We start from the raw sequence: 24,581 nt of genomic DNA, 5'->3' as shown, positions 1-24,581 counted from the left end.
GTAATCAACCGGTACGCTTAGGATACTGCTTGGGAGGCTTGTACACACAACGTACTCACCAACCAAAAACCAACTTTCCAATTAAGCACTTAATCCGATATGAATTGGGTCCAAACTCAGATCTGACTTCCCTAAGGTGGTTGATCACATAAAGTTGCCAACTTTATGTGCATGCATGACTAAATGGGACTCTATTGCTCAAAAGAGCTTAATACTTGACTTAATACATGCATTGAGCCAAAACCACCATAAAGATCACATTTTTATGCCTTTGGGACACCTAAAACGTCAAGATCTAATGTCCAACTCTTGGGGTAAGCTCAAACTACCCCAAACAATATCTAACCAAAAATATGCCAAGATGAGGGCTTTTTTACCTTCAGTAGGTTGCAAAAGATGAGAAACTTCTGGATCCATAAGCCCCACTCCAAAGGATGATTCTTCAACAAGCTCCAATCTTTTCAAGATGCTCAAAAATACTCCAAGATTCCTCAAAAAGGCTTAAGAACTCCAAGACGGTGGTTAAGGGTCGAACTTTATATCCACGTAAATGTAACGAGAAGCCCTACACTTCTAACAACTCACCTTAGCCTTACAACTTCCCGAACCAAACCCAAAATTCATAAAGACCCGAACTAACAAATTACGATTATGCCCTTGGGCTCCAAAACACCATCGAACACTCGGATCACTTTCGACTTTAACACCTTCATCCAAAAGAGGGCCAAATCCATTCTTCTCCATGGCCCTAAGCCTTATGATAACCAATGATCAGGCCACAACCCCGAAAAACAAAACGACTCGAAACCGGATGTTTCACACACACACACACACACACACATATATATATATATATATATAATCATGTGAAAACAAAATTTCTGTGATAAACATGAGAAATGGTCGATTTACATGTTTTTTTTGGCAATATAAGTAAACAAATCATTAAATGATATAAAAATAACATGAGTAAGAAAAAATTGACCGAAAATACGTCTCGATCATTCATTTTTTTGTGTCTCAAGTGATGATTATTTTTTCGGATAATTTTAAAGAATAATTCAAAAAAAAAATCTTTGAACCGTTTTCTAGAGATATTTTGTGAATCATCTTATTTTTGTATCATCTAATTATTCATTCATTCATTCATCAAAAAACATGGTTTGTTTATTACGATCTCTCATGTAATTTTTGTTTATCACATGATCCAAAACGCGTGCGTGTGTGTGTGTGTATATATATATATATATATATATATATATATATATATATATATATATATATATAAGGGAGGGTTCATGCAAAAAAGCAAATAATTTGCGAAAACCCGAAAAACCTATGATATTGTGTCACCTCAACATTATATTTTGGAAAATAACTCATCCAAACTTTGAAATACATGATAATAATCGTTGATAGATGAGAAATTATTTTATATTAGCAAAGTATGATGTTTTAATATTTTTATTATGAAAACATGAATTTAAAAATGATTAAAGATGTGAAAAAAAATATAATTATCAAAACCGTCTTTAAATATATATTAGACAAAACTGCACGAATGGTCCCTGTGGTTAGCTGAAAATTACCACTTTGGTCCAAAAAAGTTTGGACTAGCACCAGAGGTCCAAACTTTTCATTTTGTTGCGAGTTTGGTCCGATTTTGTTTGAACTTTTTTATAAAGACAATTTTGTCCCTGATTATTTAATATTTTAATTTTCTTTTATTAAAATAATTAAAAAGAATTAAAAAGAAAAGAAAAAAAGAAGATACTCTCTCTCTCTCTCTCTCTCTCTCTCTCTCTCTCTCCTTCTTCAAAGCAGACAAGCACTAGAGGTTATACAACCTTGTGATCGATCGACATTCCCCGGAAATCCCCTTCTAGCCTCGCCTCTCATACCTCTCTCTCGAACCAACCGTCGCACCCGCTTCTTCTTCTTCTTCTTCTTCTTCTTCTTCTTCTTCTGTCGAGCAAAACCCACCGACGACCTCGTCTTCTTTATTGTTGTTGCTCGTGGCACCTCATCGGGACCCCCAAACGAACCTTGTTTTCGATTCCTATTCCTATTTCAAACCAACACCAGAGGCGTGTGGTCTACTGTCGTTCTCTTCCAACAATCGCTCGAGGATGAGAGGGCCAAATCGGAGACCAAATTTGCAGAGATTGGCACTCTACCTGTGTGTGTCTAGGGTTTTTTTATTGGGGGTGACAGAAGGTTAGAGAAGGAAGATTCTGATGCCAAAACGACTTCATCTTTGCTCGAAGCAATCCCGACGATCTCGATTCTCAAATCGCCTCTCTCTATAACCTCTTTACGAACCCTTCTCAGATCTTACACCGATGAAGGTTTGGCGCTGAACTCGACTAATGTCCTTCTACTTTTTTGAAACCCTAGCTATTCAGATCTGTTGTGGTGTTTGTGTGTCTTTAATCTCTCGTTTGTCTTGTTCGAGTTTGTGTGTGTGTGTTTAATTTGTATGTGTGTGTGTGTTTGTGTTGTATCTGTTGAAAAATCGATGGATGTTTGTGTTGATCTGCGTTTGCTCATCAGATATCATTTTTATGTGTGTGTGTGTTCATCTGATCTGATTTTGTGTGTGTGTTCATCTGATTTCATTTAGGTGGAGATGGACATGACAAATTGTGGTTGTGGCGGGCGGTGGTCAAACAATGGTGGTGGAGGACGACGGTCGAATGGTGGTGGTGGCGGAAGATATTCTTCAGCGTTCTTGAGGAAGAAGAAGAAGATGGGCGAGAGAGAGAAAGAGAGAGGGAGAGAGAGAGAGAGAGGGAGATAGTATTTTCTTTTTTCTTTTATTTTTAATTCTTTTTAATTGTTGTAATAAAAGAAAATTAAAATATTAAATGATCAGGGGCAAAATCATCTTTATAAAAAAGTTCAAACAAAATCGGACCAAATTCGCAACAAAATGAAAAGTTTGGACCTCTGGTGCTAGTCCAAACATTTTTGGACCAAAGTTGCAATTTTCAGCAAACCACAGGGACCATTTGTGCAGTTTTGTCTATATATTATCATAACACCATCCAATATAACCTTACTATCTTTAATTTATTGCTAATAAATTTATTTTTTTATAGTATATGTGTTTGATTTTCATAATATAAAATATGTTTTCGCGTTTTCGCAAGATATTTATATTCTCGCATGAACCTACTTCTATATATATATATATATATATATATATATATATAAGTAGGTTCATGCGAGAATATAAATATATATATATATATATATATATATATATATATATATATATATATATATATCAGTGTTGCAAAGATCGGCCTAGGCGGCCGATTAATCGGCGCCTAGGCGCTTGGCGGACCTCTACTATCGACATTTATAGCAAATCGGACTATATAATCGGACGTGGTCAAAGTCGGTCAAAGACGGGTCTAGGCGCCCTTATCGGTCAACACAAGTCAATGTAATTTAAAATCTTTTTACGGGAAAAATCGTCAAAATGTAACAATGGCTTCTAGGGTCGCTTCCGATTTCTCATTCTATGTAGTCAAAAAATCGACATTCGCTCTCTGGACTTCAACCACGAAAGAACGAACGAAGGGAATCGGCCCCATCTTCTTTTTCCGTTCACAGATTCACAACGTCGACTCTAGCTCCGTTCAAGAAGTTGCATTCCCCTTCCAAGCACACGGTTCTCGTATTCAAAGCACATATCACTACCCTAATTCGGTTCGTCATCAGTCATTGCCCTAATCCGGTTCACAAAGTTTCTCCCGTTGACACCAGCTCTTCCGACTCATCATTCAACGCATTCTCTTTCAATTTTTCAGTGTAATCTCTCTCCCAACTCAAAGATAACGATGCATGAACTAAAACGCCGACTTATTCATCGTGGAAGCACTCCGTCTTCATTCCGCTATGAAGCTGCTTCTTCGTAATCCCTCTGACACCCTCTTCAGCTGTTAAGGTTCCTTCTCCTCCGACCTTGTCTGCTTCTCCGGAATCCCGCCAACACTCATCGACATCTACGATGGTTAGTACTTCTCGACTTGGTCTTGGTCTTATTCTTTGCTAGTATGCTACTTTTCTTCCTCTGTTTGCTATTAAGATATATTTGATTTGTGGTCAATGTTCTTGTTGGTCAAAATTGTTTGTCTCAAAGTTCGATTTATACAAATTTCAATGTTCCGATTGGTCAAAATTATGAGTTATCCAACATTATTGATGCACCATGCTGTAATGGGTGTTAACTGTCAAGTGTCAATAGCATGAATTAGGTGTTTATGTTTTGTGTATACATAGTATTTAACTATTTATTTTGTTCAAAACAATGTTATTAGACAAAGTGTTAAGTTGTTAATCTACTTTTAAAGTCCATTTCAGGAAAAAAAAAAGATATGTAGGTATAATAATGCAGACAACCTGTTTGATGAAATAACAGAACAAAAAAAACTTGCACTCCACCATAGGTGATGACAGCTGCAACAACATACACAGTTATGCCTCTTGCTCCATGGTACATCACCAACCGACTACCGTACCAACACAAGAAAGACCAGACGAAATACGGCGCACCATTGCTGCCAATCACTTTCTTCTTTTCTTCTGTTTGGTTTGGTTGGCAATGAACTTTTATATGATCTTTTCTTCTGTACTGATTGGTTGACCTGATGAAACAAAGTCCATTTCTTTTGTTTGGTTGTGTTTCAGAGGATGATGCAAGGCTGCTACTAGGGATTCACTATCATGAATTTGGGAACTTATGTTGTTAAACTGTGTTTGCTATTTTAAACGTCTGTAGTTGTGAAGCTGTTAAGCTATTTTTTTTACTAATATAATGATTATTTAAGTTAAAGAAGACCCCTCCCTAGATGGATGTTCCCATAATGGTGTCATTTGCCACAAAGAAGAAACCCTAGACCATGTTATGTTCCTATATTGTAGTGTTTTTGGAACTAACCAACCATATTGGATAACATAAGTCATGTTAATGACTTTATTTAGATTTGATGTATTAAGGATCAAAGGGGCTTTTTTGTAATTATAGTTTTATGTTATAATGTTCTATTTATTAAATTTTTTAATAATTTATTGAATTTATATGGTTATATTCATTAACATTATATTTAATGTTATATAGTTATATTTATTAATTCTTTAAAAATTATTTTAATAATTAATGGTCTCCGATTAATCTCCGTCTAACCGATTAAATTCTTGACCCAGTCCACCGTGGAGCCTATATATATATATATATATATATATATATATATATATATATACACACACACACACACACTAGATGTGTGCTCGCGCAAAGCAGCATCGATAAATAGGTTTTTGGACGAATAGTTTTCTTATGGGAAAATAATTATTAGATTTTGTTATTAGTTATTATATAATAAGAAAAATTACCACTTTTAATTAGAATATTTATGTTTAGAACTTATATTTATATTGTATGTTTATACATTTGATGGAAATTAATTATTATCGAGATCTAGTTTAAGAAATGTAAATTAACTTATATTGATGAATTTAATATCTTAAAATTGTTATTTTGCTCCAAATTAATTTTTTAGTAACCTTCCTTAATTAATTTCTTTCAAGTTTTGGCAAGTATTAATGGTTTTGTTATGCATAATTGATTTGTACAAAAAACTTTGTATCTTGTACCTCTTAAAATTCAAGACATGACTAATATGCTTTATATAAGATATAAAATATAAGATATAAGATATATATTATTTATTTCCATTAAATAAAATTATCTTACCATGTGAGTAAGGTCTCGTTTTGATAGTTTCTGTCTGGGAAAGTGTTGCCTGGTAAAGTGTTGTCTGAGAAAGTTTTCTAACTAGGAAAGAAACCATGTTGTTTGATTGTACATCTGATTGAATGTGCTGAATGATGAAAAAAAGTAATAATTCAATAAAAAAAATAAATTTAAAAAAAGTTATTTAAAAAATTAATAATCCAATAAAGAAAGAAAGAGACGGGGTTTGGTGTATAATTGTCTTTCCAGCCCATTCAGCCAAAAAGATATGATTTTGGGGCTTTCTGGAAAAGACATATCTTATCGGGAAAGACTCCTTTTATGCAAATCAAACAGTCTTTCCGATTCATTCAGCCAGAAAAATCTGTTTGGACCTGAAAAGATGCGTATCAAACGGGACCTAAATGTCTAGGTGTCATTATATGAGAAAAAAATATATATTTCTTTGACTACTTTATTTCCCATATGAAAGTAGTTTTAAGGATTGACATAATTATTTCCCATATGAAAGTAGTTTTAAGGATTGACATAATGGAGTGGGATGACTTTGAGGTTGCCATTGGTAATGCCAGTACCTACGGTTCCACCGTCCCAACTTTCTTGGTACAGCCCAAAATTAAGACGATGAGGGTTCTCCAAGTTGGTGCCTACTTTTTTTTTCTTCACCACTTGTACGTCATGCATTCATATTTGTACTAAAAGGTTTGGAATGAATGGGTTACATTTTCAATTGTTTATATGACATGAAATGAGAGAGAAAATAAAATATGATGTGACATTTATGTGGTACTAGAGTTGAGAGGGATGGAAAGGAGTCAATAACAAGAGGGGTGGAAATGAGTCAATAACAAGGTTGTTAAAAACACCAAAATTTAGACAAAAAAACAAATTATAACATGTAATATGTAAATTTCTATCTAACAATCGAATATTTATTAATATAGAATATTTTGGCACCTAAATAAAAGTTCGTCCAATAAATAAAAAGTGAATATAATACTCAAATTAAAAGAAGCCTATCTTATATATTTCTAATCGTATTACTTGTTTTTCGTGCGCTAAAACGTTGTGACAGTTATTTATCTAGTTTACAACATTATTCTCATTTTACGTATAAGAAATGCCAATTAATTATAATAGATGCAGTGGGTATTATCTGCATCTTTTGATATAATCATTAAGTTATATAAGAAATGTCTAAGTTGTTAGTTTAATATATAAATCGTTTACAAAAATATGGAAGCATTAAACTTTTTAAAGTTTAATAGATTTACACATTATATTTTACTTACTGTACAACTCTACATTAATAGAATATATATTTAATAGTTCAAAGGTTTTATTTTTCCATTTGAAAAGTTCAATAACCATTGGAATTTTAATGTAAGTAAGTTAGGTGGAATGACCCACCTAACTTTTTTAATTTAGCTAAATTTTATGTTGAAATTTTTTAGTGACATATCTTAAAAAAAAAATTATTTTACCTATAAAATCTTTGAATTTCTATAGAAGATTTTCTTAAGAAAAATTAATGAACCGTATGATTTTTTATTTTTAATTCGCAATTGAATTATTAAATGTCATTTAGACATATCAATTCATTCAACTTTCATATTAAACTATGCATTTTGGATTTTTTAAAACACCATTTTCATTAATTAGTTTTATTATGTGTGTAATGTGTCATACATGTGGCAAGTCAGCCTTTTACTTTATTCTAGAATGCTTTGCCGTAAAAAGAAATCATAAAAGGATCATAAATCATAATGATAATATCTATATCACTTCTTTTATTTCTTGAAAACTATAGAGACGTTATAACAAAGCTATTGGAAAACAGAAACTCCTAGTTGGCAGAATTGTCATGTCGAAATTTGAAATAGATAACGAAAACAACTGAACTTTCATTAATATAGAATATTAAATTAATATAAATTGAATTTTATTCAAGAAACAAACATAAAATAATGTATGTCAACTAAACGAAATCCATCACGAAAATACTTTACTTTAATTCTTTTAATCGTGATACTTGTTTTACGTGTGAGCTATCATTGCGATAATTGTTTATTTTGTTTACAATATTAATCTTGTTATATATATTTATAACATTTGCCTCGTTTGATAGTCCTGCATTTGATGGTAAGTAAACATCTAGATTATTAGCTTTTTTTTTAACTTGTAATAAAATTAATATGTTATTATTATGATATAACTTTTATAACTATATTTAATACGATACCGTACATATTTATAAAATTATGAAATAATAATGTTTTTAAGATAATCTGACCTACCCATTTGTGTTTAGCCTGTATCATAAACAAAATGTGTTAAATGATCAAAAACTTTAAAAACATTATCACATAATTATTTAAAGATATAGTTAACATGTTAATTTAAATATCTAATAATTTAATAATTTTGGTAGCGACAATGTTTAGACGCATTTTGGACGCCTGTGACTCCTGTATATGCTGATGTAATATATATATATATATATATATATATATATATATATATATATATATATATATATATATATATATATATATATATATATATATAAAAGTTCAATAGAGAACTATAATTATGGGTTCTTCAACGAACCAAATCTTTTTTTCAATTTCTAGAGCTTATTTTTTATTGAAAAAAAAATCTAAAAATATCTAAATTCATATATTAACATTGTGAATGTGAAAAATATTTTTCGGATTCACCGTGTGAATCCAGATTCATGCTGTGAATTTCGAAGATTCACATTGTGAATTTGACGTAAAAAAAATCGAATTTTATATCATTGGAAAAAGGATAAAAAGTTATGAATTTTTGTATTTTTAGTTTTTCTTTTTTGATAAAAAATAAGTTCTAAAAGTTGCAAAAAAAATTGTTCTTTGGTTCCTTGGTTAATTATGGTTCTCTATTGAACCTCACCATATATATATATATATATATATATATATATATATATATATATATATATATATATATATATATATATATATATATATATATATATATATATATATATATATGAGACTATCATATTTTATGAGACATGGGATGAAATTTTAACCATTCATTTACTAGATAAAAAAAATATTTTTAAAATACAAAATACATAAAAATTTTCGAAAAAAAATTTTAAATATTATTTTCGTCATTTATTTTAGCCAAAAAATAAATAATAAATAAAAATAAAGGACTGTTTTTTTCAAAATATACGTGAAATATTCTAACAGAATATTATTCTCTAAATATTCAAATCGAATTTTTAAAATTTTAGAATATTCTACTATAATATTAAACTATAAATATTCAAAACATTCTAATAGAATATTAGAATATTCTAACAAATCTATCAATTCAAGTAGAATATTAGAATATATATTAGCATATCTATCAATTTTAATAGAATATTATAATATTCTAAAATTCTAAAAATTTGATTTGATTATGTACAATGTAATATTTTATTAGAATATTTTACTCATAATTCGAAGAAAAAAACGGTGATTTCTTTTTAAAAAAAATTGATAAATTAAATAACAAAATAATATTTAAAAAAAAAATTTGGATTTTTCTTTTATTTTGCAATTTATATATATTTTTTTATTTTTCTTGATCTCCAAGATGAGTGGCTAGGATTGCGTCCATATGTCTTACAAAATTAGCATGGTATCAAATCAACCTATATATATATATATATATATATATATATATATATATATATATATATATATATATATATATATATATATATGGTGAGTTTCAATAGAGAACAATTATTAACAAGAAACAAAAGAACCAATCGTAAACATTAAAAATAATAATGATTAACGGCTAAGGGAATAGATGTTTGTACGTTAAATGCACATATATCCGATTATTCCAAACAACTCATCTCTTTTTTTCTTTTAAATTTTTCAGGGCATGTTTTTTTATCGAAAAATAAATTGAATATACTGATGTTCACCATTTTCCGTCATATATCAACATTGATAGGCATCAACATCGATGAAAAAAACTTTGCTCAATTTAGATTTACATTGTGAGTTTAAACTATAAACATTTCAATTTTAGTATTCACAATGTGAATCTATGTGAATCTGACTTATTATTTCAATTTTTTGCTCATTTACAAATTAATTTAATGAATGTTACATACGAATCAAATTATATTTCCATGTAATTTTATAATATTTTAATGTTTTGATTACTTATAAATTAGTTTTGTAAAATCAACAAATGAATTTATTCACATTGTGAATCTAAAGCGTATATAATTTAGTTTTCAGAATTCACAATGTGAATCTGACTTACTATTCTTCACACTGTGAATTTGAGCAGATTCACCAAGCGAGTGTGAGCAGATTCACAATGTGAGTCTGAGCAAATTCACAATGTGAATCTGAACTGAAATTTTTATTTTTATTTTTTTACATCAATACGAATCTAAATTTAACGAGTACCAAAAAAACATGAATATCCACAATGTGAATCTGATCAAATTTACAATGTGATTCTAAACTGAAATTTCGATTTTTTTAACATCAATGTTTAAAGAGTACCAAAAAAATATGAGTTTTGATATATTCATTAATTTTTTTCGATAAAAATAGACTTTAACTTTTCAAAAAACAAAGAAAATCAAGTGGGTTTTTTTGAAAAAAAAAAGTTCATTTTTTATAAATTAATATGGATCTCTATGAAAAGAGGATGAAAAACATGAACAATGGTATATTCGTTTTTTTTTTCGATAAAAAACATGGCCTAAAAAATGAGTTTTTTTATAATCCAGTGAATGTGAATCCATTGTAAAAGTCTACAACCCTTTCTTTTTCGTTGATCGATTTAAATTTCGACGCTTTGAATTGGTTCCTTGGTTCCTTAGTTCCTTAATTAATAATTGTCTTCTATTGAACCCCCCCCCCCCCCCCCCCCCACACACACACACACACACACACACACACACACACACACACACACATATATATATATATATATATATATATATATATATATATATATATATATATATATATATATATAAGGATTGTGGATACCGCTATCCGAACATCAGACACAATATATATCACACACAGATTTGTTGAAGTAGTTCAATACATTGTTGTACGTCGAATTGATTGTAGCACCATTTGAAGCATTTTTGTAAGTCCTCGAATATATAGATGTAAAATGTGTTTGATATATAGTAGAATTTTAATAATATTCACGATTAATGATTTTTATGACCATAATGATATGAATTCTTTCAATGTAAAAAATCATAAAATTTAACAGCATATGAGGTATTTTAAATGAAGAAGAGTATAAATAATACAAGCGCAAGGTTAAATAAATATATAAGTTCACTATTTATTGTATAATATAATTAGTTGGTTAAATTAAATATGCTCCTGATAACATTTTATTTATTCTCACTATATATTTTTTTATAAACTAATATAATATTAAGAATTAATAATGCAATATATATAAAACTACTACTATTTATACAATACAATTGTAATATTCCACAACAAGAGATGCTATTTTATTCAAAATAAATATTTATCAAGAATAAGATTAATTCGATTTTTTTGATACTTTAAACTTTTTTATTATTCTAATTTTAATGCTAAGTATTTAATGCTTGGCCTAATACAATTAAGTTATTAATTTAAAGGAAATTAAGTAATCTAACCACATTTTAATGTGTTTTTGAAGAGAATAACATAAATTTTTTGTTTTTAATAAAAATAATTATTTGGTCCAGAATGAGCTTCCAACAAAAAAAAAAAAAAAAACTCCCTTTCAGACAAAAAATACATTTCGGAACATTATTCCAGATTTCGGAAAAAAAAATCTTCGTAATTTCATGTAACATCCCGATGATGAAATATTTTTCAATTTAACCCTAAGTATGAAGATTATTTGCATTTTTGCCCTTGTGTAAGGGAAATATCGCAAAATGGTTCAAAGTGGCATTTTTGTAAATTATGGGCGGAGCTCACGTACGTTCGGCGTACAGATTGGTATATTGGGCGTCGTGCTAGAACCTCAAACCCTAATTTTTAGGGTTTGGACCCTATATAAGCATCAGTAACTCACTAATGTTCATTCCCTCACCACCCTCCAACCCTCATTTCGTCCATTACAACCCTAATCTCTTGTGTGTGTTCCTTTGAGCTTAAAAATGTGTGTTTGTAACACTCGTGTTTCTAGGCTTGACATTAATGATGATGTAATAGTCTAGGTTAACATTTGTAAACCGTTGTGAAATAATAAAAATGTATTATTTTGAGTGTTATGTGTTTTATGCTTAATTGTGTAACTTAAATGAATTAAGAACAAGAATAAGCGTAATAATAAAATATTAGATAAGCCCGATATCTATGAAGGAAGTTGTAGTCGTCGTGACGAAGATTCTGAAATTATAAAGAATGCCGAAATCCGAGTTATAACGAAGAAGTTATGACATGTCGAAGTTTCGCAACCGAACCGGTACGACACTGCATGACGTAAATAGTGAATTTACGATAGAGCAATATTTATCCTTAGTGATCTAAACGAAAGTCTTAGAATATGTTAAACCGAGAGCGTGCATAAAAAGAACGTCTAAATCTGACTTCGTATGAGGAAGTTATGATTTGTCGAAGTTCCGACTTAGCAGTATGCAGCCCAAAGTTTGAATATGAAATCGAGTGGTTTCTAGCCGAAACAATCTAAACAAGAATTGAAGATCTTGTCGATAGTAATGCAACGGTGAAAAGACAGACGAAAACGAACGTCAGATGAAGAAGTTATGAATTTCTAACGGAGTTTTCTTGTCCCTGCCTACTAAAAATAATATAATAAAAATAAAGTCAAAATTAGCCGACGGAGTCCAAACGAGAGTTATAGAGCATAATCTCTCCTACGCGTGGAAATAAAGAACGTCGAAAACGAAGCTCGTATGCGAAAGATATGAATTTTTGAAGTTCGGCGCACGAACCCCGACACTGTGTCAGAGTTCACGACGTGAACACTGGCTTCACGATGTGAAATCAGTGATGAAGTCTCCTGAGCCTGTCAGACCCAAGTTGCAATGACGCACCTGATGACGACTGAACTCACGACGTGAATATTTGAGATTCACGACGTGAATCCAGAAAAATGGCCCTATAAATAGAAATCGAAGGGCAGGCAATTTTGGTTGCTATTTCCTTCACTCTCTCACTCCTGATACCCTCTCTAGCCCTCTTGAAGCACCCCCGGAGCCCCGGTATTACCCCGACACCCGAAGCAAGTCCTGAAGCCCCAAAGATCCCGAAACTCTGGCCACGAGAAGCCCGGTTTTTGGAAAATATCCTGGGTACATCATAAGAATACTACTTTAACAGCCTTAGTGCTATCCGAGCATCGTCTTATCAAGTGAGTGTGTAGTTGCTTTCTTCTAACACATAAATACGAAGTATTCTCTATAAAATACGTGTTGTGTGTTTATATATTATTTGTTATTGAAATGAGTATTGATTGAATGTTTTATACATGTTTTAAACTGTATGTATGTGTGTGTGTATATATATATATATATATATATATATATATATATATATATATATATACACTTTTATCTACAAATATATTGGGTGGAACATGGGTAGATATTTGATGTGTGATGAAATAAAATGATGAGAGACCTCAATGTTGTTGTTGATCTAGTCATCTGACGGAGTATGGATGATGACCACGGACTCTTTCTAGATTGTCCAATGGAACGCTGGTAGGTTCATAACCTGTAGGTGTTGTGAACGATGTGTTCACTGGTGTACTCTATCCCCCTCATGGTTGCCTTTAGGACATCTATTGTTGAGGAAACCCCTTTGCAGTAATGTTCATCCCGATGAAAATCCTTAGACTAGGTCCCTTGTGATAGTTGTTGTTTTCGAACTTGATGATCATATCTCTAGATCTTGTTTATGTTAGAAGTTTATGATGGGTTTTATATGTTACAAAAAATCTATTTTTTGTGGAAAACATAAACCCTAAGTTCACATGCATCCTAAAGGATCTATGTTCTCACTATGATTTGCAAACAACTTTTGAATATCAAGAACCCTAGAACTACATTGCTATTTTCGAAATTACTAAAGGGTTATTCGAAAATACATATCTTATGTTTATTGTATTAAATAAATAATGACTCATTCTTGATCTAACTTTAGAAAGCAAACACCAGAAATCTTGTGCCTCTAACGGTCATACCCAAACCCTAGCAAGTTGGAGGCTAAAGAGGAGAACAGAGAGGGAATAAGAATTTTAGGTTCTCACTTTTGTAGAAGGGTGAATGAAAATCATAACCCCAAGAGGGTTTATATAGGTGACTAGGGGATGATAGGATAAGGCAGTTTCCTTCGATAAGCCCTTATCCATTTTCTTGCTCCTAAGGATTCATAGACTTCCTTAATGCCCAAGTAAAACTCCTTAACCATCTAGAATCCGACCCCCCCCCCCCCCCTCGTGGGAGGTTCTAGAATTGGTCAATATCCAACTTTTGAACATTGTCGCCTTTAGTCCTTCTACTTTTAATTAATCCAGTTAATCCCAAAATTCATTCCAGTTAATTTTTATTGACCAATACTATTTCTAATTAATATATTATTCTCATAATATATTAATAAATTATTTATTTTGATTTCTAATTAATTTATTAATCATATAATAAATTAATAAATCAGTCTCTCTCTCTCTCTCCCTAATAACATTCTAGTCCATTACTAGGTTTTAGGGCAACACAAAAGGACTTTACTAATAATTCAAGATTATACTAATTTAGTTATTGTCTTAGACACATAATTCAATAGTCTCTCACTTGGATAATTCTAAAACTAATTAACTAGTATAACTTCCAAATTACACGGCAAATGGTGCTTTCCAAAGCAACAGTCGAACTCTTATCCGATCAGATATTTGTTTTTAAGATAAATGATCAAATATTCCTTCGTTCTACAAGATATCGTATGGATATAAGACATGTATTAAAATCAATATCATTTTCCAAAATTATGTTTCCTAATTTCCTGATTTGTGATGACGTCATAAGACTTCTAATTGGATACATCAATCTAGTCTTGGCTTGGACCAACACTATAAATAAAAACCATATCACCGAGGGGCCCAAAGATATCACTTTTACAGTTAGGGCAAAAGGAATGAATAAACCTTGACTCATATTCTTGTATCCTTTACTCACTAAACTGCACATGACACTACGTTTTATAACATCAAGTTACTGATGCGTTTTCGCAATACCAATGTACAATCGACTTGTAAATTACAACTCATATATCTCCATTTTAAGAAATATAAGATATTATCGTCGCAAAATTACTCGTGATATAATCCATGAAGTAATTCTTTGAGTGTGGGTTTATCTAATACTCAAATTTCCATTTTCTAAGTACTCATGAGCGTTGTAGCAACACCATTGTTATGTCTAAACTCCTTAGACGATCAACAATCCAATTCATGGCAGTCTTTATTCACTACTTACTTAACATATGTCTATGACTAAGTTCTATTAAACTATATGATCTCATCCTTTAGATTCGAAACAAATTATGAGTGCCTCTCCCTTAATTCTATCATAGCGAAACAATTCCCAACCTTTGAAGTTTGTAAATTGATAACTTTTTTCCCTACGAATAGTATTGTCAACATGCAACACAGGCATAACAATTATGCTCCCACTAGATTTGACATGTACCCAGAATTCAACTGAACTTCTAGAAATCAATACTCTCGACTTTCTTATTAAAGTACAAATTTCTGTTACGTGATGTTTCGAGAAGTCTCCAAATAGACTTCTTAAGCTTATACACATTAATTGGATAGAATATATATATATATATATATATATATATATATGTGTGTGTGTGTGTGTGTGTGTGTGTGTGTGTTTAAACCCTTTCATAACTTATAACTAGAAGTCTTGAAAGTTTAAACAATTCCTTGCCATTTCTCACAATTTGAAATATGAAGAATATATTGGGTTTTAGTATACTACAACATCCTATGGTGTACATACAACCCTAAATGCCTTGGATATATGTTTTCTCTAATTATAAATGTAATGGTGTTTCCAAAGCATTGAGCCTATAACTAGCATGAAATTGACATAAACAATATGAAATACTAGTTAGGATGACATACCTTTTATGTAGCTTGAAACCTTGTTGTATTTGGCCTTAAGAGCTTTGCACCAAAAGTATGAATGTCTCAAATGGCTCACAACTCACCTAGGACAAAGGTGGCTCTTGAGAGAGAATCTCGATGCACCAAAAACACCTCCAAGAACTCCAAGAACTACAATATGTGTAAGTAGTGTTTTTAGGCTATGGAGAACATATTTATATGTAGGATTTCAAGGGTTATTAGTATAACCCAAATCCATACCCATGGGTTCTATGATTCATGCTTCATGTGGCCTAACTCTGTATGTGTCCATACATAAACTTGGTCCAACGTGGATCATAAGCCCAACACATATAAATATAACTAATTACCATAATTAGTCCCCATAGATTTAATTAGTCTCTTTTGATCATTAAATTTATTCCAAATTAATTCTTGATCAATACTAATTAAAACATATGATTTCATTTTAATATATTAGAACTAATAATATATTAATAAATCATATATAACCTTTTCTCAAGAGTCCATCCTAACAAATTATCCTGGTGTTATGCAACCCAAATGGACCATGCTACTCTCGGGTCGAGTAAATACCAATAATAGTTATGGGCTTAGACATCTAATCCAACAGTCTCCCACTTGGACAAGTCTAAAACTATTATTGCAAGTAAGACTCCAAAACCCGACTAGCAATCGTAGCTCTTAAAGTCGCTGTCGAACTTTGACCTAGTCAATGACCTGTCCATTAGATAAGGGATCAAATATTCCTCCATTTTGGATATCATATGGACTGAGACATGGATTATAATCATTCTCTTTGTCCATCTGTTGTTTCCCGATTTTCGATTTATGACGACCGACTAATTGACCAAACCAAATCAGTCTAGGCCCGGCCGTGCACTTAGATTTGTCCTCACTAAATCATCGAGGGGCCCACAGATATCGCTTTTATCCCTCCAAGGGTAAAAGGAATGGATAAACTTCGAATCATATGCTTGCTCTATCTACTCATCAAATTACACACAACAATGGGTTTTATAATGCCAAGTTACTGGTGCGTTTTCACATTATCAATGTGCAACCGACTTGTAGACTGCAACTCATATCTCTCCGTTTCAAGAATATAAGATATTATCGTCTCATGATCACTCGTGATAAAATCCATGAAGTGATTCAAATGAGCATGGGTTTAATCCAATACTCGAATCTTATTCCAGGAGCACTCATGAATACTGCAATTATGTCTAAAACATCTAGACATACTACATACCCATTCATGACAGTCTTGCCTCAATACCTACTTCCAAAGTATGATCGACTGTGGATGGTTTGAATAACCTAGTTATTCGGGAAGTCAAAACATGCAAAGTGAAACACAAGAATAATACTAATCCTATATGGCCCCAAAACTTTGAGTCATATTGATTACTCATTATTCATTGTATAATGTTTCAAATAACCAAATTTATGCTTGAACTAAAACAATAGTTGTACCATGCTACAACCATGCACACTATGTTTATCTATGGTCCTTACTTTGTGAAATAGACCAGTTAACAACAATTTAATGATGCTAATTTCACAATCCTAAATCCTTATCGTAAATGTAAGAATATCAAATTCTTGCCATTTACTGTAATCTGTTAGATTCTAAACTTATATGCAATAATCCTTTTGTAATAACTATGCACAAAAGTCACAGAGACTTAGCAACAGACGTTACAAAGTATTCCAATGGAGAGTAATTCCATAGAAATGAAGTCTCACATTCAAAGTACATTCCTTTGAACATCCTTCTTGCATTAAGTTTTCTAATCTTACACATATTTAAAGAATAACTTCCACCTATGGAAACATTTCCATATTCCCATTTTGACTATCACTTCTGAACTAGAGTTGCCTCTTTTCAGAATATTTCAATATGGTTCTTCCAAAAATTTACACTATATTTCCAACTGTCCATGAGCAACCAATCTTTGGTAAACCTCAGATTATCCTCGACAATTGCTTAATCATTTTAGTCATATCCAGTCCTAGTCCTTTTCTCTCTTAATGCCCTAGGCATTTCGAAAATTTAGAACAGATGAATATTACATCACATATAATCGGTCCTATATCTGAAGCATATGGGACAAGATTCATGATGTCTCACATAAAGACATGATACTAGACCAGTTTTTTGCTATAATATTTGTATTTCTATTTGCCACGTTCTCATAATTCGAACTATGAAGAGGGATGTCGTAATCATAATCGAATTTTGAGAATGCAATTAACATTTCCATATATAGAATTTCCTTATGTTGAACCATTCCAACATAACATTCATATACATACTTGACTAAATTTGATTAAAATCTCAATCTAAGCTTTTAGAATTAGGATGAAGTATAATTTCCTCTCCCTTAATTATAGCAAAACAACTTTTCAAATTGAAACTTTTGTTTTCTATAATTAACATTGCTAACTTGCATTACTTAACATAATAATCATGATCTCACTAACATGATAATTATATCCTTTTTAGCATAACACTTATGCTCCCACTAGCTTTGACATGTATCCAGAAATCAGCTGGATTTTCTTTCCAAAGTTTAGATTTCTGATACTTGATGCTCCGATAAGTATTTACAAAACTTCTCAAGCCCATACACTTTTCAGATTAATTAGCACATGTGTGTGTTTAAACCTTTCAGAACTTAAACTAATAAGTCCCGAATGTTCAAACTATTTGCCATTTCTCATAATTCGAACTATGAAAAGAGATGTCGTAATTATAATCGAATTTGAGAATGCAACTATACAACTGCCAACTCTAATCATTTAAAATCTACTTAGTGGAAGCGTTTCCTCACCATCATTTTCATGATTCGGAGAAAAACCTTGTGACACTTAGATTTTTATAGTTTATGTGTTCCTATCCACATGAACTTGTCAAAACCATAACCACAAGACAAGGTTAGTGACAAATCCAAGCTCATATGGACTGAACTTGTTCAATCTTAATTTCTTACTGCTCGGCAGCACAAGGGCCAACCATTGCTTCCAGGTTGTTATGCAAACAATCAAGAACTCATAGAACTCACAAGCATAGTCAACTTTAATTGGAATGGGGACAGAAACAAGAATATGTCAACACGATAGGTACAAACCTCAAGTCGTGTGCTAGTGATAATCGTAGGCTTACTCTTGATTAGTTCTTGAACCTTTTTTTCAAGATCTTTAAGACTCCCACTGACCTCTTGACATATAAGATTCTTTATGTCAAGAACCATTTCTTGACAAACAAATACTCAAGAGTTAGTGCGAATTCTTATCAAGATAAACACTTCACACATTTGGTCTTAGTTGGTCTTTGTTTTATCAAAAACATCACAACTTACCAATTTTAAATGTACAAGAGTAAGAAAACATTTTACTCTACATTCGACAAGTGTTATAAACCTTCTAAATATTATGTCACTCAAGTTACAATCTTGGAGTATGACTCTAAGACTTGTTTTTGAAACGAAGTATGATTCATCTTTTGATTTAACCATTTCAACAATTCACGATTCCTCTTCTTATTCAAACAAATACACTAAGATGTCCTTGGAGGATCAATTGTGGTATGGTTTCTTAATCACTAAGATAAGTATAAAACATGATGCTGCAAGTACTCCCCATCTTTTCAGATTAGAGAAACTTTTATCTTTCTGCCTAATTTGATTCTTCTCATTCATCCTGCCATACATTGAAAATTTTCCAATGTTTCAGAATTATACTTAAACTTGTAAGCAAAAACATATTTACTAAACTTTAGTAAATCATGACGACTAGTCTTATTGTTCTTTGTGGTGGACTTGACCAATGCACAACCAAGTGTACCCGATCCCCTAGTCCTTCGCTTGACTCACATATACATCTGAACAAAGAGTTAGTCTTAATTTCCCAAAGATGAAAATTCTCATTTATCACACAATACAAGTTGCATGATTCCAAGTTTCTATCCAACTGAAACTTGGGTGATGAGAATTTTTCCTTATTTGGTAAATTATGACACTACCACAATCGAAAGAATCAAATCTATTTTCCAATATTGCTATCAGTGGAAACATATAAACAACAATTTTCACAAATGCCATTGTAAGGACACTTAAAATAAAAACACTTTTCTTTTATTTAAAATTTGCGCAAAAACTTATCCTTACAATGCAAATACAAACGAAAAACATGTTATCTATTCCTAAGCAATCTATCATCACTCTTAAGTAGCAGCTCAAAAAATTTGATCATCGAAACATGCGATCAAAATCCATCTCTTCTCAATCAGAATCAACTTACTCTTCTTTTAAGCTTCCTTTCTTTTCTTCGATTCTACAAAAGATCAAAATGTAACCTAATCACATCATGTAATAAGAATCTCCAAATAGGGACTTAATAGAGTTAGATAGTGGACTTTACCTGTAACATAGTTAATTTTTTTACTTTTACCATCCTAGTTAAATTTCAGGTAAATAGGGTAGCTTCGCAACCAATGCTCCTTCTTTTGGCAATAGAAACATATGGACTCTTTGGTAATGGTACACTGGACTATCTCAGACTTAGCATTTCTCTTTACCATTGGGTCAAGTGACTTGACCATGGCCGATCCCTTTCCATTGGGAAGATAAAGCTTTTCTAGACTTTTAATGTTACCATTGTTAATGTCCATGGAAGTTTGGGAAGTAGATCTTCCAATCAAATTTGTTTTACCAGTGCTCCAAATCATTGTTGATTCAGCAGCAACAAGCAAATAAGTAAGATCAATCAGGGTCATGTCGTGATCTGCCATCAGGGAGTGACTAAAGAACCCAGTCAACAACCAACTTCCTCGAGACTTCGATGCCCAACTCTCCCAGCTTGTCGATATGTGACTTCATCTTCAAGATGTGAGCACATATAAACATTGCTTACCAATATGGATTGAGTGACCTTAAACTTTTCAAGAACTTGTGGGTTAGGGAGAATAATTGGAGGGGGTGGAGGAAGTGAAGTATGATTTCCAATCCCGTCAATGCACGATAAAGGGAGTAATCTTTCACCTTGATCGCCATGTAGGATATCATCTTCATTAGGAAAGCTTTATCCAAAAGGATAAGGAAGACCATAGTTGTCATAACTAGACATCTATGAGGGAGAAATTCAATTTTAGTTGATTTAAGCCATTAATATAACACCCAATACGACATATTAAGGCTAGGACCCAACACAATATTTTATAACTTGGAAGAGGGATGCCGTAATCCAAGCTACAAAATATTTGAAGGTAGGTAAATGACGATTTACAAATTCTATTACATCAAGTAAATTTCATGCCAAATTTAAACTTTTTCAAAACATTTAAAACCATTTGTCATTACAAAGTTTGTTTTCAAAGTATATAATATCATAGTTTTCCCATAAACATAAACAAAACAGGAGGAGCTGTACGATCATGCCTTCGCCTTGCCGTGATCCCCTGATGTACCTGAAACAATAAACTGAAACTGTAAGCCCGAAGCTTAGCGAGTTCCCCCAAAATACCCATATCTACAAAAATACACATATAATCATAAACAACATACTAATATACTATGGGTCCGGTCAACCATCGGATTGGAATACCCCACGCCCTCAACCATCCGGTTGGAATGCCAACATACTATGGGTCCAATCATCCTCATGATGGAATACCCCAGACCCACAACCAAAAGGTTGGAATGCCCACATACTATGAGTCCAGTCATCCTCGGGATGGAATACTCACGGCCCACAACCAACAGGTTGGAATGCCCAGGTCTATTGGCTTTCGCACAAAGCAGATAAGCCTCAACTGCCAAACAAACATGTGTAAATATAACAGATAATCACATAACAGTCTTTAAACAACAACTGTTCTAACTGACTATACCATATACCGCATAATATTATCCTACCCTCTAAGATATCGAACTAACAGGTCATACCACATATCACATAATATCATCCTACCCACTAGGATACCGATCTAATGGATCATACTCACATGACATAACCAGATAAAAATCCAAAAGGATGAACTTGGTGCCTTAGACCCTTGAGTATATCGAGGATAACTCACCTCGTAATAGTAAACACTTGGTCAAAGTCAAAGTCAATTGTCCATGTTGGCCTCAACTCGTCGAGTACAACCAGCCACTCGCCGAGTTCCTTGCATAACTTGCCAACTCATCGAGTCACTTGAGCGACTCGTCGAGTTCCTAGTGCCAGTGGCCGTAAACTCCTTGGCCAACTCGTTGAGTTGGCCTTTATAATTCGTCGGGTTCATATGTGTCCAAAGGTTGGGGAAAACCCTAGCCGACTCGTCAAGTCACTCAACTGACTCGCCGAGCCCATGACAACCTTCATCGGACTCGCCGAGTCCCTTCAGTCCTTCATCCATACATAGGATTTTTAAGCCATGCTAAGGCTCCAAATTATAGATCCAGCTTCCCAAGGCATGTTTATCATGTAAAGTTGCAAACTTTACGTGTATGCAAGGTTCTAATGACTCAAAATGCCAAATCCAAACTTGAAATGGGGTTTTATTCAAATGGAAGGCTTCATACATGACAAGGCTAGAAACTTTATGAACCTAGATCCCAAGGAGGGTTCAGATCTGAAGTTGCAACTTCAGATCCAACTCATACTCAACAATAGCTTCATAACCTAGCCAAAAAGCCCTAAACTTCATCCAAATACATCTAGCAAGAAATGAGGCCAAGTTCATGAATTGATACCTCAAATTAAGCTAACTGAGATAGATTTGTAGATCCACACAAATCCTTTGCTGCTAGCTACTTGACCTTCAAGCTCCCTTCACAAGCTCCATCTTCCAAAGTTCAAAACAAACACACTCAAATAAGGTTTAAGGGACTCTCTAGAGGCTGTAAGGGACTAGGGGAGGCAGATGATTCATTAAATAGGGTTCAAAACCATAGAAATTAGGGTTTCACCATCCAGCTCCAACTTATCGAGTCACTCTTCCGACTCGGCGAGTTGGTCACTTAAACACGTGGCCCCAAACCTGTTGCTACTCGGCGAGTCAGGGCACCCAACTCGTCGAGTAGACCTTAAAACTTGAAAATTAAAGCCATAATATTAATACCTGAGAATCGGGGCGTTACAAATTCCCACCATAAAAAAACGAAATTTAAAATTAGGTTTTAAATGAATTGAAATTCCTAAATCCTTTTGAGATTCATTAAAACTATTCAATTACATGTTTAAATCTTGATTGTGCCCTTCAAGTTTGTGACTGGGATGCCGAGGATCACAAACAAGGAGTGAATAACCATGCAAATTAACTTGGTACACTTAATGTTACAACCACCTAATCAATGTGTCGGTTAACCACACATGCTCTATTGATCTATGATTAACATCAAGCTACCCTTTGCCACACATTTTCAGACCCAGATTAGTGTGTCGATTAACCACACACGCTCCACTAACGACTTAACAAGGTGCAAAGTGAAATTTCATGGGTTAGCACCAAATTCACATTTTCCTAAAGTAACTAAGATTGGGAATTTAATAAAGTTTAGTTACTTTATATTTATCATTATACTTTAATGAAGGGAGAATTAATGTCGTGTCCTACCCGTTCGGCTAACGACCCTCCACCAGTCAAGGAATCGGTGAGTGAGAGTGGACACCCATTAAACCGCCATTTTATAGGAAGTAACCTTATACCCCCTTTATAGAGCGGCTTCGTGAATGAGGCCTTCTAACGGTAAGACTGACTTACTCTTATACATATATATAAATATTAAACCTATAATATTATAATAGTATAAGGATTGGATTTTAAACTTTTAAAATTCTAAGGGTTGGAATTAAAGTATACATGGGGGTAACTTTAAAAATTCCAAAACTTGAGGGCAAGTTTTGAACAATTCAAAAACTTTTGGTTTCCATAACTTATGAGTTTAATATGGTTTTTATGGAAGACTTTTCAAGTTCCATAACTTGAGGACAAGTTATGGAAGACATAAAAGTATTTTATGATAACATTAAAAATAAGAGACTTCCATTTTCATAACCTATGAGACTTAATGTGCTTTTAAATGAAAACTTATTCATGTTCCATTACTTGAGGACAAGTTATGGAGTTCATAAAAACCATTAAGATCAATTATTCTAATTAACACAATAATAAAATAATTTTCTATGAACAAGATTAAACTCATAAGCAAATATAATTTACATCAACAATTTTCAATAAATTAGCTAATCACATAAACCAATACAAATCTTGAAACTTTGACAATTATCCTTTATTTGGATGAGGATAATCATTACCATAACATTAAAATCAAATTTTATGAACAAAAACATATTGTGGTAATGATCCTAATCCAAAACAGGCCAAAAACTTGAAAATCTGCTGTCTGGACTGCCAACTCGTCGAGCCCATTACTGGACTTGACGATTCCAAGACAAAACACATGCAACTCGGTGAGTTACCCAGTGGACTCGGCAAGTTCACTGGGCAGAAGGCAGATTTTTCGATTTTTTCACTTTGAAAACTTATAAAACATCAAGTATAATAGAAAACAACCCATGACTCTGATACCACTGTTGGGTTTTAGTATATTACAATATCCTATGCTGC

General features: G+C 32.4%; 1 long non-coding RNA gene across 1 annotated transcript; it reads left to right on the top strand.

Moving 5' to 3' along the window:
• Positions 1 to 3,543: 3,543 nt before the first annotated feature.
• Positions 3,544 to 4,846, top strand: LOC145052191 (uncharacterized). The gene is made up of 2 exons (XR_013684011.1): positions 3,544 to 4,021; positions 4,699 to 4,846. It is a non-coding gene; the product is annotated as an uncharacterized LOC145052191 (long non-coding RNA).
• The last annotated feature ends 19,735 nt before the right edge of the window (positions 4,847 to 24,581 follow it).

Source organism: Lactuca serriola, chromosome 5 (genome assembly GCF_051521515.1).
Source record: "Lactuca serriola cultivar US96UC23 chromosome 5, Lser_US96UC23_V15, whole genome shotgun sequence".
Classification (NCBI taxonomy): Eukaryota; Viridiplantae; Streptophyta; class Magnoliopsida; order Asterales; family Asteraceae; genus Lactuca; species Lactuca serriola.
The sequence above is the reverse complement of the archived record's forward strand: the minus strand, read 5'-3'. Positions and strand labels throughout refer to the sequence as shown.